This window comes from Anser anser, assembly GCF_964211835.1.
Source record: "Anser anser genome assembly, chromosome: 23".
Lineage (NCBI taxonomy): Eukaryota > Metazoa > Chordata > Aves > Anseriformes > Anatidae > Anser > Anser anser.
The window spans coordinates 2,781,891-2,788,389 of record NC_139744.1 but is presented as its reverse complement, the minus strand read 5'-3'; positions in this window follow the sequence as shown (position 1 = coordinate 2,788,389).

The following is a 6,499-nucleotide window of genomic DNA, read 5'->3' as shown; positions in this document are numbered from 1 at the left end:
TAAGGCTTATTCTTTGCACTTGCAAAGTGCCCGAACAGCAGCGCTTTGAGGAGAGACTGGTGTCACTAAATGGAAACTCCCAGCGGAGCACACGTCAGTGACAAGAACTGGTGAAGAGGACGATATCTTTAATGTGAAAACTGGCATAATTTCAGAATTTGAGCATCATATCCTTGAACATGGCCCCTTTTTCCAGTTGGAAATGCCACCTGTCTTGAGTTGAAGGGTTCTAGCTACCTTTCTGTGATTTGGGGACGCTTGGAACCTCACAGGCAGATGTGGAGGCAACTGATTTGTAGCATGGGCTGAGCGGACGGTCTGCACCGAGCAGTAAACTCCATCCACATACCACGTACTTTTAAGCTACGTGTCCTTCAAACATGTAATTCCGTCTTGGTCAGCAGTACCGTCACCCTCTATTTACTGAAACACACCATCATCGTTTTGAAGTACATGTTTCATACAGACCTTACACTCAATTACTTGAATTTGCTTGCATTTCTCTGCAAACAGCAAGGAAAATATAACTTTTAATAAAGAGAGGCGGTCGGCTATTTAGCAGGCAAACAGATGGCCCAATAGCAGTGGAAATGTCGTGCTGAGGGGCACTCCCGTAAACCCCCTGACTTAGTACAGAAAATGTATGGGTGGTCTTTGGGGAGGTGGCAGCTCTACTAAAAATGTATTTGGCACTGCCCTGCAGTGAGAGCTCACACACAAAGCTCATTAGAAGTTGCTCCAGGAAACCTTTTTTTTTTTTTTTTTAAAAAAAAAAAGGCAAAAAAAAAAAGCATAACTAAGAGGAAAATGGTGTCCAAGAGAAAACTGCAACCAAGATGGGGTTTGGTGGAGCTGCATTGATTTTTCACACCTGGATCCTACGACTGTCACCCAGATTACATTTAGGCATTAAAAAAAGGTCTTTCTACTTAAAAAAAACAAACAAACAAAATACAAACAAACAAAAAAAGCCACCAAACATACAAATCAGCAAAAGGAAGCACACTCAGTAGTAATAATATAGTGATTCTTCACATCTGCAGTACCTGACAATCTAAACGTTCAAGAAAACCACCTTACAAAAAAAAAAATTCAGAGAATTTCTGGAGTCCATGGGCTATGAACACCTGGACTCTGGGGACTGCTTCTAAGGGGCGTGGGGGCTGGAAACTATGAAAAATAACCCTGCACTGAGGATGTTCGCTACACAGTAGAGCACACTTCCAGTGGAAATTTCCAGGTGTCTGGAAAGGAGCATTTTAGTCCAGTTACCTGCGTGGGCACAACTTGCATCTCTTGAGAGCCAGGGCTGAGAATTCTCGGTAATGTTTCATCTCTCAAATAAAACCTTGACACACACAGCAGCTAAGCTTCAGCATTAAACCCAAATATTCTCAACGGCCTCTCAGAATATGAACACGGAAGGATTAGCTTGCCAGCTGGTTTGAGCTGAGCTCTGCTGGCTGACAATTTCAATAACATTTTGGTGTCTGAGCAAGGACAAGGCCGAGTACCCGGCTTACCTTAAAACACAAACAACCTTGTGGCCAAACTTTGTAGGAAATCATCACATAGTTGTGTTATTTTGCAATAATTTTACTCAGATCTGATATTGAACTCTACGCAGACACCAGGTAGGATTTGTTTCATTTTCTTTTATGATTATATTAACAAATCTAGCTCTCTTCCTTAGCACATTCAGTATTTTACTTTCTAATTTTCATTAGGAAAGAAGTGCGGACATTTTTTTCTGACTGAAACTGCAGGAAGACCGATATAGCATTTTCTTAGGCACATGGTTAACAATCATAGAAAATGTGGCAATATTGTACACACTGTTGTGTATCGACAACCATAAAATTAACCTGTCTCCTAATTGCAATAAATAAATAAATAAATAAATAAATAAATAAATAAATAAAATTGAACTTACTGACCTGATTCACTGGTTTGTTTCTTAAGAAGAGGACCCTGGTCATGAGTTGCCTTCCAGGGGTGTGTTGAACAAATGTGCTTTAAAAACTAAATAATACAGCAGCAGGATTTACCCTTAAGCTGACAAACAACCTATACGTCCAGTATTGCTTTTTGTCATACACGTTAAGATGCTGCCACTGTTAAAAGTTCAATTCATTCCAGCCAGGTAGACAAATCTGAAAGGTCTAAAACCAGCTGGGATATTTTATGTGATCTTAGTTATGGAGGTCATAGCACTCACCTGTGAAAAACACCAGATACATAAAGCATTTGCTTTGCTGTAGATAAATTATACTAAACACAGAACAGGGTAAAATATAGCCTGCAGGTATTTTAGAAAAACTTTCAGGCTGCAGGTTCCTTGTGTGCCCAGCGAAGGTACGGTAGAAATACAAAATAATAACAGAAGAAAATAACAAAAGAAAAGCAAGTTAGACATTCTGGCACTTCCAAGAAAAACCAAAGCCTCAGCCTGCGCAAGGCACACGGTGCCCTTCCAGAGCGTGTCGGTGCTGCCGCCAGCCTGAGGGCTCTGCAAGATTTAATTGCAGAGTGGGTTGTGAGTCAGGAGCCCATCACTGCGAGGGGGGACGACGTAGTTAGCAGCTACTTTTTTGTTTCTGAGAACATCCATTTTTTTGCTTGCTATTTTATTACAGGGGGGGACGGTTTGCCTTTTTTTTTTTTTATGTGCCATTCTGTTTTCAAATGTTTTTGCCTTTAAAAAATACTGTTTTTAACAACTGTGGAAGTGATAAAGCTGTGAATGTATTTCTAGAAGACCCTCTTTGTGTGAGTGCCATGGTGAGTTTGGAAAGGCTGCTGCTGTGGGGGAAATCATCATTTTCCCATTGCTCTCCCCATGTTTCTCTATACAATAATATGTGGTTTTTTTGCACTGCCTACCATAGATCTCATTTTATTTTTCATGCAGTGCCCGATTCCAAGCCTCCTCAGTCAGCTATTGTGTTTTCCCTATTGACAACGTGCTTGGAGGTGCTAACTTATCGCAGCTCTTTGGGAACGCCCAGGCCCAGACCCCATCCATGGTGGCTTCCCCACAAAGTCAGGGCTCCTCCTGGACAGCCTGTTAATTTTTAACTCATCCTATAGCATGCAGAAGACCTAAAGTAAACCATGCCATAATTTGAAACGTAAAAACTTCCCGTTTAGAATATTTCTTTTTAACTGGGATAGGTGACACAGAGAGGTTGTGGATTCTCCATCCACGGATAAACTCAAAACCTGGCCGGACACTGCCCTGGGCCACGTGCTCTGGCTGACCCCACTTAAAGGGAGGCTCCTGTTATTTTAAATAGTAAAGATTCCTAACTACTAGCTACAGCACCAAGAGTTTACTTATTGCTGTAAGTGGCAAATACAGACAAAAATCATCAGAATCTGTATGAGCTGAGTTAGCTCAGCCGGCTGTTCTTATACAGCAGTTTTCTTTTTAGAGTCCCTTTCAATTTCAAGACTTTGCTAAGCAAGCAAGCTGGTGAGAAATTAGGTACACGTTAAATTCTGAATTATCAAAAAGGATATATATTATATATATAATAAGCTGCCAGTAGAACACACACATAAAGGATATAGACATGAAAGATAGAAATGAACGTAGAATAAGATAAATGCATTGCAGTTGTGGGGCAATGATTTTTTTTATTATTATTTTTATTTTTTAAGGAAACAAAGCTGGGATATTGGCAGACTTGCCAAATCAGACAACCTGAAATGGGATGTGACTTATTCCCTGAGCCCATTCTGTTTGGCTGACCAAAGGTTGGAGGCCTGCGTACGCCTGGTGTTTTGTATCCTAAATTACAATATCTGGCAAGAAAAAATATATATATAAAAAAAAAATTGCCTTTGATCCTTAGCTAAAGCAGACTGAGAAAATCCCTTTATAATTGCTTAATAGTTCATGGGGCTAAAATTGTTATTGTAGCACAACCTGTGGGAACAACACAGGAGAAACATTTCCTGCAGAAGGAATGCCGAAGTTTAATTACCGCACATCGCATGGGAGAGGATTTCAATTTTTAGGGCCCCGTGCTCAGGCAGTTACTAGGTAGCCAGCTCGTGCAGGAATATTGATGCTTTGGTCTAATCTCTGCTGTGCCCGAGAACAGCGGAGGGGCCTCATTCTCATGATGGGGTGGGAGGAATGCTGCACATTGTGCCTTCCTGGGCCTTATCGCCTACGTTGCTACGCCAGGCGGTTTAATTAATAAGTGTCGACATCTTGTCATTTATCATTACCAAAACAGGAGGTGGGGACCCTTCCGTATGCATGCTGTACAAATAAATTAAAGTTTTCTCAACCAGTCCCACGGGGTTGCTGCTGTCAGTCACCGGCCCCGCGGTATCGCTCTCAGGGCTGTGCACCACGAAGCAAAACCACGCGCGTGCGAGCCTGGTGCACAGCCAGCCTCAGCCAATATCGTCATAGAGAGCCCAATTACCGCGTGCAAGATAAGCCATTTGCTGTTAGATTGAAACAGACACCAAGAAAATAAGTTTCTGGAACAAAGACGTGCACGGAGATGGGTCCTTGAGCCAGGGGGAAATGCTGCGGACAAGAACGAAGCCACTGCAGGCTTTGTCACTGACTTCTAATGCATTGCAGCAGCATCTCACTTTCACATCACACAGCTCAATACAAAGTAATGCAGTATATGTAAGTCCTTCAGCTTTCTCTGAAATCAGATTGCCGTTCTGCACTTGCCTAAAGAAAGCTCAGAGTGGCTCTGGGGCCTGGGCAGGATTTCATTCCTCATCCTCTGCCAGAACCTTCTCATGAATGCCAATTCTTGGTGGCATTTTATAGCAAAGATGAATGCACAGGTGGACATAGGTCGAGCAGAAACGTAACACATTTCCAAACACACCCCGTCTTTAGAAAATAAAACTAAACTCCTCATTAGAGGTGCTGCTGTATCTCCAGGAGCACAGCACAGCAGGGGTTGCACAAAAAGATCCCGCAGATCTCCCTGTTTGAGGTAGAAGACATTAAGCTGGATTTTTTGTACAGACTACTAAGCTGTGAGAAATTTCCCTGTTGATTTGTGGATGCAGGCAGAGCTCCCCCCGTCTGCCGGAGCCACGATGGAGCACCTCTGGGTTGGTTTTTGGCTGTTGGAACCTATGGGAAGTGCTGGATTCAGATTCCTGCAAGGGCTGCCAGTATTTCCCTTCCAGGGGAAGCGTGCTGGCTGCCTTTAAAGAACACATTAATATGCAACTGCCTAAAGCGTGCGTTAAAGCCGCTGGCACAACTCGGGTCTCACCGGCGCTTTTTCAGGAGAAGAGTTAAGTAAGACACGGGGTATGGCAGTTTGGCCATACTGAGTGTCCTGGCTCCGTCCTTGCACGGTTTTGCGTGGGGTGACCCCACATAGTACTAGGTGACCTGTTTCTTACAGAAACTCCATTTTACAGTCAGACTTTGTCAGGAGCATATGATCGAAGACCCCAGCATACAGCTAAGTGCAAACAAGAAAACCCTGCACCGGGGCTTGTGAATTTCCCCTATTAAAAAAAAAAAAAAAAGTCAAAGGGACGAAAAGGGACAGGCATTTGAGAGGCCCAAAAGAAGGAGAATTTCACGTGCCATCTGTTGCAGAAGCCCATGCTGGAGCTTCTGCTCCGGGGCCAAGTGGCTGAACTAGGAGAGCATTTTAATAACGTGACAGGGTTGTAACGCTGGCCCCTCCTGGCCACAGCTAATTGCCCTGTTTGGCTGGAGCCGAGCTGAAATAGCACGTTGTGCATGCACCAGGAAATGAGCTCATGATCTACGGAGCCTCGGTCTGTAGGTGATAAGTAAGGGCCCAACAAATTAATCTCATCAACTGCATTCATCTTCGGATGACACTCGGTGCCAGGCCACAACGTGTGGGCTGGAGGCTATTTTTTTCATTTGTCTGACTTAAACAGGTAGTTTGAATGACTATGATACAACTGTTCTATTCTGTGCTGTCTGCGTCCTCGAGCCTTCTTACAGAAGTGGGAAGAAGTATCAGGTCGTATTTTACAGACAGGGAGACAAATTATTGTGCTGACAGCTTGCTTTTGTCCGTGTATTTTGGATTGCACACACTGTAAACCTAATGAAGTGAATTTACTGTTTTCCTTAATCTTTTCCTTTTAATGGCAAGAGCCTTTATTAATAATTGTAATTTAATTATTTATGAAGCCACTCAGAATGCACTATGTTCTCTAATTGCTTTCCTCACCATATTATTAAGTCCCTGCAAGATCAGAAATCACATCGATGTGAAATGGAAGGAAAGAGTTGCCTTAGGCTCAGGAATGGGATTTATGAGTTGGTATGCTAGTCAAAAAAAGCATACCAAAAAGCTCACATTAATTCAGAGAGAACAACCACCCCCGATTTTAAAGAGATTTTCTCCCCCCCCCCCCCCCCCCCCCAAATACACAGCTAAGCTGTCAGTAAATTTTGCTGTCATAGGAATGCGCTGCAGCAGAAGGAACCAAACCCTCACCTCCCTCTCCTTTT